The sequence below is a fragment of the Neoarius graeffei genome, chromosome 16, assembly GCF_027579695.1.
Source record: "Neoarius graeffei isolate fNeoGra1 chromosome 16, fNeoGra1.pri, whole genome shotgun sequence".
Lineage (NCBI taxonomy): Eukaryota > Metazoa > Chordata > Actinopteri > Siluriformes > Ariidae > Neoarius > Neoarius graeffei.
The window spans coordinates 345,611-356,925 of NC_083584.1; positions in this window are offsets into that span (position 1 = coordinate 345,611).

Sequence of the window (11,315 nt, forward strand, 5' to 3'; positions counted from 1 at the left end):
GGTTTGCCTTATGCAAAGAAAGACAGCATAGACGTTTTTTCCTCCCTATAAGTGGGGGGGACCGAACGAGGTAAATTTAAATCTGGGTGGGACGAATCCCACCCATCCCACCCTCTATCTGCGCCCGTGATTATGATGCCAATGACAATACTTACCTCAACATGCTTGCGCAGATTAGATGTCGAATTTTTGTATGCCGCAATGGTTGTCTTCTTGGGCACACATAATCTGCATTGCATAATGAAACTGTCACCCCTTTTCTCTACGAAGCTGAAGTGATCATGTATGTAGGGCCAGGGGTGCACTTCATTACTGGAAGAAATTGCGTTTTCTGCAGGGTCGTCCACCACAGGTTCCTCGGTCTCCTCCATGTCCGCAGGGGCACTTTATCAACACCCGTGGCCCAGGGGCTAGGCCCCTCATAGGCTACCTGTCAACCCTACCCTTACCGTTGGCCAGGAAAACACTCTTATTTTATTTGCAGTACGTGTCAAGCATTTACAGTGTAAGCACGTAATTAGCCTAGAAGCCTACGATAGGTTACGTTTGGCTCAGCGTAGCTGCACAAGGCCCATGCTCACATCGCTCAACACATCCAACCACAGAGGGAGAGAAGAACGCGCGCATTATCATTACAGAGCCGGTTGTGATTATTACCACGGACAGGACAGTGATACTGCGTAACTTTCATGCAGGGGCATGGCCAGAGATAACCACACAAGCGCGCGTGCGCTATAATGTAGACCTATGTGTTGTAAACATAAAACACACACACCTACAGACAAGTCCTTTTAAAAAATAAAATGCATAAAAATAGCTCAGCGGCATGAAAACAAACATTCACTGCAAGTCAAGGTACTTGGCTCGGCGGCCACATGAAACATAAACACCATGGACAGTGGCCAAACTCCTAACTCTACAGACCGAAATACACGAAACCAAGTCCTACTAGGGTCTTTTTTACCGATCTATGTTCAAGCATCATGCAAGTCTTCCTTCTCCTTGAATAAGACCGTGCATTCAACTGCCTTTTTGACATGACTGCATCGAAATACCACTTGCAACAATATTTCACGCACTCCATCAAGAAAAAAGTTAAACATGATGAACACGGGCATACTGTTTTGAGCATACGATTTTTTAAAAAGAAACTAGCTACATCAAAGTCCTTCAATAAACCCATCCTTTAGCGCAAATGAGCTTAACCTAGTTCAAAGCATGACGCTAGCAGTAGCTGCATAAGGCAAAATCATGTGGGCCTTTCGTCAACAACAAGCCACGGTGGGCAAACATTAATAATCAAGTGTCCTTACCTTAAAACGTTGTCTTGACCACAGAACTTCTCAGGTATTTCACTTAAATCCACACGGGTTAACAACACACCCAACACAGCTAGCAAGAAATGTGGATCTGCGCTAGCTTTGTATTGCTATTCCCCTCAGTATGCTTACTCTGTCTGCTGCCTGAACTGTGAACATTATAGGCTACAATCTTTTCATCAATTTCTTCAGTAGATGCCATTTTAGACATTTTATTATCCCCATCGAAATATGCTACTATACTAACAGGATTATAACTCAAATCACACGACATGTATTCAAATCACAACTGATTTATTTTACTGTTGGACAGATCATAGCATATCTAGCCTAGCTGCACATAGCCTAGCTGCTGGTAGGCTGATAACTGATAAGTAGCTGATATTCTGAACAGATTGGTGATCCTTACCTTAAAAAAGTCTGTGACTTTAGGCAAAGATTCTATCATTACCTGCATCTCTCTCTTTTTTTCCTTTTATGCGTCCCGCTAACATGTGAACGCTTCATCTTTCAAAGCCTCTAAATTTGTGTCTCAGTAGTCTGCAGTCTTTGGCGCGCTTTCGTGCGTGACGTTACATTTTGTTACATTTTATTCTGGTCCAGTTGTGGGTGTTCGTTTCGCGAACCACATCCACCATGTCTCTTACAGCAGGCTACTGTGCGCTCATTTATTTCTAACCTTATTTCTATCCGTACATTAATGTAGGCCCACGATTCCGACAGTTTATTATTTTATTAATATTACAAGGCCCCTGATTGGCTGTGGCCCAGGGGCTTAAGCCCCCCCCCAAAGCGCCAGTGCATGTCCGCCATCATCTGTGTGAGACTCGCACGCGCGACAACTGTCCTTCCCGTGATTCATTTCCAGAACGCATTTCCCCTTCTCCGTTTTAGCCTTTTTTTATTTTTTATTTTTTTACTCAGTAACGGTTGTGATGTAAAATGTACCGAAGTACACTACTTAAAAGAAAACATACTTAAGTAAAAGTAAAAGTACACTTTTTAAAAATTACTTGAAAAAGTATAAGTACACAAAAAAGCTACTCAAGTACAGTAACGCGAGTAATGTAATTCGTTACTTTCCACCTCTGATTATTATTAATATTGAATAAAAAGTAACTGGGATATATCATTGTTAATTATCATTCAAATTTTAGGTAAATCATTTTAATTTGCATCTTATAAGGATTTTATAAGGGAAATAAGGATTTTGGAAGTTGGTTATACAGGTTTGATTGACCAAAGGTTTGACATTTATGCACACCAGGAACACAGTTCTGACTATTCATGTCCAGAGTACTGATTTGTTGTTTCATTATTTTGTGCATATCCAGTAATGCCTTATGCTATAACAATTAAAGATACATTACACAGCTCCTAGAGATTGCAAATACCTGAATGAGGATAAATCAAAACTGAGCCGGCCAAATTGTCTAGAATTTGTGTAGAATGCTAAACCACAGCAATTCATCCAATCCCGTGGGTTTTTTCTCGGGGTCCGGGTACCTTAATACAATAATACAATTTTCCCCCCATGGTGGCACGAAGGAATCAGTCCCGAGATTAATTAGGGTAATTATTATGGGTTTAACATAAAAAGCTCGCTCTTCCCCTGACAGCTCCTTCACTTGACGAGGATCACCTTCCTGTGCTTTTACACGAGGTTTAACCAATCTTCCCGTGGCTCATCCACAAGGTTCACCAAAAAAATCCCGTAAACAAAAGTCTACGAGGATCCCCAAAATAAAAACATCCCGTAAACAAAAGTCTATGAGGTTCACCAAAATAAAAATGTCCCGTGCCTCTACACGAGGATTACCAATAAAAACATAACCAAAATAATAAACAACTGGGTTTTTTTCTGATACTTCCAACCAGGCGGAAGTCCCCCCCAATTAATCAATTAAAAGAGACCCCTTACCTGATTGGAAGTATCCCACTTCTGACACCAAATTGTTGGGGTTCACCCAATCGGAAACAGTCAACTTACTTCTCGGGACCCCCGCCCTCGTACCACCCAGAGCTCGGGGGGGGGGGGGGGGGGGTCAGTCGCCAAGAAAGACAGGAACCCCAATGTAGTTCACATCTTTATTCGCAAGTCCCCCCCCCCCATTGGACAAGAATACAGAGGGTTATTATATACGAGTGTTATCTGTGTGTAAATGACATCACTGGTTGATATCTGTGTGTGTGTGCATGAATGTGTGTATGTGTGTGTCTATGGGGGTGTGTGAGTGAGTGACATAATTTTGATATCTGTGTCTATGTGTGTCTGTGAGCAGGTCACATCTTAATTACATCACTGTTCTGATGGAATGTTCAGATGTATGTGTGTGTGTAAATCATAACATAATGACATATTTCTAATGATATGACATGATAGCAAGGTACAAACAGATTTTAAAGGTCATTGCCTATGTACACCCCTTTTAAACACAGATATGTTATAAGAAAGTAAACAAAAAATAAGAACAAACCTAAACAAAGACAGTCATAAGCAAAACATCTCATATCAAGAATATATTCTTAACATTAGAATCATAAAGTCTTAACAATCCTAAATTATATTCTGTAATTATAAAACTAACTTAAAACTATAAAACTAACTTAAATCACAAAATGCATCTTAGATCTAACAATTAAATCCAACCTTCAATCATTTCAACTTCAGATTCAACATTAAAGAAACTGGTTAACTCTAACACTCTTAAATCACAATCCTAGCTATGCAGCTGTGCGGGTGTGTGTGGGTTGATCTGACCTTGGCGCCGTTCAGACACATCTCTGATCAAAAATACACATTTCATATCAAAATAAACAAAATGTTCCCAAACAATGTCCAGCCGAGACATAAGGTCATTTCAACTAAGAATATAATTTTGTCACAAATAAATTACTGCCTTCTTGGTCAAGAATAATACTTATATAAACCTCACCGGTGCTTTAAGGGGGGGGGCTTCGGGGGGCTCAAGCCCCTGGGCCACAGCCAATCAGGGGCCTCGTAAAGGGGCCTTGTAATATTAATAAAATAATAAACTGTCAGAATCGTGGGCCTACATTAATGTATGGATAGAAATAAGGTTAGAAATAAATGAGCGCACAGTAGCCTGCTGTAAGAGACATGGTGGATGTGGTTCGCGAAATTAACACCCACAACTGTACCAGAATAAAATGTAACAAAATGTAACGTCACGCACGAAAGCGCACCAAAGACTGCAGACTACTGAGACACAAATTTAGAGGCTTTGAAAGAGGAAGCGTTCACATGTTAGCGGGATGCATAAAAGGAAAAAAAAAGAGAGAGATGCAGGTAATGATACCCATGTGGATTTAAGTGAAATACTTGAGAAGTTCTGTGGTCAAGACAACATTTTAAGGTAAGGACACTTGATTATTAATGTTTGCCCACCGTGGCTTGTTGTTGACGAAAGGCCCACATGATTTTGCCTTATGCAGCTACTGCTAGCATCATGATTTGAACTAGGTTAAGCTCATTTGCGCTAAAGGATGGGTTTATTGAAGGACTTTGATGTAGCTAGTTTCTTTTTAAAAAATCGTATGCTCAAAACAGTATGCCCATGTTCATCATGTTTAACTTTTTTCTTGATGGAGTGCGTGAAATATTGTTGCAAGTGGTATTTCGATGCAGTTATGTCAAAAAGGCAGTTGAATGCACGGTCTTATTCAAGGAGAAGGAAGACTTGCATGATGCTTGAACATAGATTGGTAAAATAGACCCTAGTGGGACTTGGTTTCGTGTCTGTAGAGTTATGAGTTTGGCCACTGTCCATAGTGTTTACATTTCATGTGGCCGCTGAGCCAAGTACCTTGACTTGCAGTGAATGTTTGTTTTCATGCCGCCGAGCTATTTTTATGCATTTTATTTTTTAAAAGCACTTGTCTGTAGGTGTGTGTGTTTTATGTTTACAACACATAGGTCTACATTATAGCGCATGCGCGCTTGTGTGGTTATCTCTGGCCATGCCCCTGCGTGAAAGTTACGCAGTATCACTGTCCTGTCCGTGGTAATAATCACAACCGGCTCTGTAATGATAATGCGCGCCTTCTTCTCTCCCTCTGTGGTCGGATGTGTTGAGCGATGTGAGCATGGGCCTTGCGCAGCTACGCTGAGCCAAACGTAACCTATCGTAGGCTTCTAGGCTAATTACACGCTTACACTGTAAATGCTTGACACGTATTGCAAATAAAATAAGAGTGTTTTCCTGGCCAACGATAAGGGTAGGGTTGACAGGTAGCCTATGAGGGGCCTCAAAAAACCCAGTAGCCCCTGGGCCACGGGTGTTGATAAAGCGCCCCTGATAAACCTAACATTTATTTATTTTTATTTTATTGATATGCTGCTGGGCGGCATGGTGGTGTAGTGGTTAGCACTGTCGCCTCACAGCAAGAAGGTCCTGGGTTCGAGCCCCGGGGCCGGCGAGGGCCTTTCTGTGCGGAGTTTGCATGTTCTCCCCATGTCTGCGTGGGTTTCCTCCGGGTGCTCCGGTTTCTCCCACAGTCCAAAGACATGCAGGTTAGGTTAACTGGTGACTCTAAATTGACCATAGGTGTGAATGTGAGTGTGAATGGTTGTCTGTGTCTATGTGTCAGCCCTGTGATGACCTGGCGACTTGTCCAGGGTGTACCCCGCCTTTCGCCCGTAGTCAGCTGGGATAAGCTCCAGCTTGCCTGCGACCCTGTAGAAGGATAAAGCGGCTAGAGATAATGAGATAATGAGATGAGATGATATGCTGCTGTGATTTGAGCCCTCAAACAGTGTTTCGTTGTATAGTAATGTGCAATGACAATAAAGAATCTATCTATCTATCACAGACTTCATAGTTGTCTAGGAGAAATAAAGGAATACGTATTTGAGAGCTCTTTTCTAATTTTCTTTTCCTCTGGGGATCCTCCTCAACAGCATGGATGACTTCATCATCACTCTGAAAATGGCCACCATGTGAGTGGGATTTCAGTTTGAGAAACAGATAGAAATCAGATGGTGCCAGGTCGGGTGGGTAAGGTGCATGGGGCAATGGTTTAAAGCCACATTTGGCTGCTTCTGCCTCTGCCCCCTGTGCTATGTGGGTGGGCACGTTGTCCTGGAGCAACAGCACACTGGCTCCAAGTGTTCCTTTCCTTTTTTCTTTGATTGCTTCTTTCATTTGAGTTTTTGTGGACAGTGACAGAAGGCTTTATAGTATACAGTTATGCCCCAACACAGGAGTTACACCCCTTGTTTCTGGGTGAGGCCAAGAACTTTTTGAAGTTCCCTCATACATATGTTTCATGTACCAATGATTCTGTCTTTTTAGATACATCACCAAGATGAACAAATCTGTATTGGGATATATTGAGTAGTCCATATTTTTTCACTTGCTGTTGAGTGTGTGGTGAGTTTACTTGTTGGGATTTGTAAGATAAAGAAGGTTGTACAAAATTATACCATCTTCAACAAAGATAAAATAACACAAAATATGAATGTCAGTTTTTTCCTCACACAAGCCATTTCACCTCTGAGCAAATCAGTAAAAAGTATGCTTACTAAAAACTGTCAGTCATAAACAAAATCTGCACATCACTTTTGGACAACAGGAAATGTGACTGAATGAATCAGTGAACAAATTTGATGGGATCGTTTTGCTGAGTCACTCAAAAGACTGAAATATTTCTGCTCTAACAGATGATTCTCTCTCGGCACGGTGGTGTAGTGGTTAGCACGGTCACCTCACAGTGAGAAGGTTCCGGGTTCGAACCCAGCGGCTGGTGAGGGCCTTTCTGTGTGGAGTTTGCATGTTCTGCATGGGTTTCCTCTGAGTGCTCCGGTTTCCCCCACAATCCAAAGACATGCAGTTAGGTTGACGTGGGGCGGCCTTGGGCTGAGGTGCCCTTGAGCAAGGTACCTAACCCCTGACTGCTCCCCGGGTGCTCTGGGCTGCCCACTGCTCTGGGTGTGTGTGCGCGTGTGTTCACTGCTTCAGATGGGTTAAATGCAAAGGATGAATTTCACTGTGCTTGAAGTGTGCATGTGACGAATAAAGGTTTCTTCTTGTTGAAGCTCTTCACCTTGAACCAAAGCAGCCATTGCAGTAAACTTTACATAGCTATAATAATGCATGTGTACTCTGATGCTGAAATTGTTTCAGTGTAAACAGTAAAGCAAAAACCTGACACAGAATAACTAGCAATAAGAATTTTATTGATAATGTGTGGATTGGTGTGTTGAAAATGGTGAGGAAAAATGTTTCATCTGATTTGTGAATCTGTGGGTTCATGTGGAGTTGGAGTCTGAAAAAAGAAGCAGAGGAAAAAAGAAGATGAAAAATCATTTGGGGGCATCAGAAAGCATGCAACAGACTTCAGTCCTGGAGCACAGTGTGTGTACACTGTATGTGTGTGTTTTAAATAAGTTCTTTCAAGATGAATCTATATGCATCTTGGTAAGTTATCCATATGCATCTTGGAAATTTGTTGGGGGGGTTTGGTGGTCAAACGGATCCTTGTGCTGTTGCTGTGAACCCGAAATTAAGTTAAAAGCGGGCGTATAGATGACTTTTCCACACTGGGAGTTTATTCTTTAGACACTCTGGAAACTCAAGACACGATTTCAAGTTGTTTATAGAGAGACTGCTCCGAGTTTCACTGTGCTTTTCACAGGCATGTCAGGGTGAGCGGCCTGCAGCGCCACCGAGCAGGAAAATCCCCGGATCGGTTCTTGGCCTTTAGTTGGTTTCGAGATTGGAGCGTCTTTTAACATCTTTTAAAGGAGGAGAATTGAGCTAATTCTATCTTGAACGTGTGTTCGAGGGATCAGAAAGGCGGCGATGATGGCGGTCAATCTCTGTGAAAAGCTCTTGCTTGCTTTCATTATTTGTGCAGTTTTAGTGTTACAAATCAAAGTCAAACCGAAATCATTGACAACTGGAAGATATATAGACCCCGTTGGTGAACTTTTAACGGCTGATGGTGATTTTATTGCCGAGAATTTTGGACTTTTGTGTGTTGGTGGTTTGCTGCCCAGCACTGACGGTCGCGAATGTAAAAAACAACAAAGATGGCGGCACCCAGGTGACAGTTTGACAACAACAAGATTGACAACTTTACAGACCTGCTGGCATCACGGACTGATACTACTGCTGTTGAGCGGAGATGTTCACATAAATCCTGGTCCAGTTCAACAGTTTAACCAGGATCCCTGTGGAGTTTGCCAAAATCAGGTGAAATCCGGTGAGAAAGGGATACAGTGTGACTCTTGTGATGTATGGCACCATGTCAGGTGTCTGCCAGCAGAAATCTCGTTGACTGATTACCAGTACGATGTCCTGTCATCAAGTGATGCCGAGTGGCTCTGTCATACGTGTAAACCGTTGGCCGTCGGGGCTGATTTAAAATGCGAGGCTGAGCCGGCGCAGACCGAGATTGAGAATGATGACTGGACGTGTTTGAAGAAGAAAGGTCTTCACATACTACATCTGAATGTGAGGAGCCTTCTTCCGAAGATTGATGAGGTGAGAAACCTCGCTCATCAATGGAACCCATCAGTGTTGTGTTTCTCCGAAACCTGGCTGGACTGTACCATCTTGGATCCAGAAGTTGACATCCCTGGCTATTCCTATGTTCGAAAGGACAGAGATCGGAATGGTGGCAGTGTCGTAGTTTATATACGCAACAACATCGCGTTCAACGTATGACCTGACATGATGGACAATGACCTGGAAGCTGTTTGGGTGAATATCCTCCTCCCAAAAACTAAGCCTATTCTTCTCGGTGCCTGTTATAGACCACCCGATGTGAATAATTTCTATAACATCTTGGAGGAAGTGTGCTTGAACGCTGAAGGTTTTGTTGACAGTGAAGTGATAATAACTGGTGATTTCAATACAAATGTGTCAACATCTAAGGCTAATTCACTTGTTAACTCTCTAAAATATTTCTGTTCAATGTTTGATCTTCATCAAATGATTACAGAACCAACAAGAGTGTGTGAATCTAGTCAGACTACCATAGATTTGATGCTTGTATCTGATCAGGATAAAATCTGTCAAAGTGGTGTGATAACTTGTGGTATGAGTGATCATATGGCTATTTATTGTACCAGGAAGGTTCTAAGATCAAAAGCAACAGGTCATAATACGATAAAGGTTCGGTCAATGAAACATTACATTGCTGAGGTATTCTGTGAAAGACTGTCTATGATTGATTGGTCGAGTGTGTTAAACTGTATGAATGTTGATCAAGCTTGGCGTAACTTTACAACCATGTTTATCTGTGTGTTGGATAGTATCGCTCCTGTTAAGTCTATCTCTGTGAAACACCGTACTGAGCCTTGGGTCAGTACTGAGATCTTGGAGGCGATCAACAGAAGAGATCAAGCTTTGAAGGAGTCCAAGAAATCAAATGATCAGTCTGAATTCAAACGTCTTCGGAATAAGGTTAATCGAATGATAGACAAGGCAAAGGTGGATTATTATAAAAATAATCTTCAATTAAACCATAATAATCCCAAAAAACTCTGGCAGCTGTGTAAACAGCTTGGTTCTTCCAAAAAACAAAAATCCAACTTTTTAATAGGTCTCAAAATTGATGGGATTGTATCTTTTAATCTTACAGCAGTGGTGTTAAAATTTAATTCCTTTTTTACCACCATTGCTACAATTCTTGTAGATTCCCTCCCCATACCTTCTGGTACATTTGGTCAAAATCACATAAATAATTTTTATAAAACTTTCGGAGTTCAGCAGGACGCTTTTGCTTTGTCTACCATCGAGGTTTTTGAGGTGTGTAAAATGCTGAGGACTCTGGACTCGTCGAAGGCCACAGGTCTGGATAATATCCCCGCCTGATTTGTGATTGATGCAGCAGAGCTTATTGCTCCAAGCATCACTCATATAATTAATATTTCGATCCAAATGGGCAAGTTTCCCAAATTATTTAAAATAGCTAAAGTAATCCCCTTGTACAAAAAAGGTTCAAAAACAGACTGTGGTAACTATCGGCCACTCTCTGTCCTCAGTATTTTGTCAAAGGTGCTGGAAAGGGTTGTTTACAACCAGTTGTATGAATACTTACAAAACAATGGTTTATTGTATCATCTTCAATCAGGTTTCCGTCAATCATATTCTACCGATTCATGCTTAATATACCTAACAGACTACCTTAAAGGTGAGATTGATCAAGGTAGATACTGTGGTATGGTTCTTTTAGACCTACAAAAAGCATTTGATACGGTTAATCATGAGATTTTGTTGTACAAACTAAAGGCAATCGGAAGTTGTGATAGCGTCGTTGCATGGATGCGTTCATATTTAACTGGTCGAGAACAAAGAGTGTCTGTAAATGGTGTTTTGTCGGAAACGGCAGCTATAACCTGTGGTGTACCTCAGGGTAGTATTCTCGGTCGATTGTTGTTTTTACTCTATGTCAATGACATGAAATCAGCTGTCAACTGTGAGTTACTTTTATACGCAGATGATTCTGCTCTTTTGGTGTCAGACAAAGATGTACAGGTTATCGAACAATCTCTGAGTACCGAGCTATCTAATGTGTACGAGTGGTTAGTCGATAACAAATTGTCTCTCCATCTAGGTAAAACGGAATCAATCCTTTTTGGCTCAAAACCAAAAATCAATAAAATTCAAAATTTAAATATACAATGTAATAGTAAACAAATTATTCCAAAACTCAAAATAAAATATCTTGGTGCAATCATTGATAATTACGTTTCTGGCGAAGATATGGCCCAATCAGTTATTCAAAAGGTCAGCTCCAGGACCAAATATCTGGCTCGTAAATCAAAATACCTGGATGGCGAGACGATGAAGTTATTGGCTACTGCTCTGGCTCAGTGTCACTTCGACTATTCGTGTTCTTCTTGGTACAGTGGTCTTACTAAAAAAACTAAGCACAAACTTCAAACGTGTCAAAATAAGTTAATTCATGTTGTATTAAAACTCCATCCTCGTACCCACATTACTCCTGCCCACTTTATTCAACTTA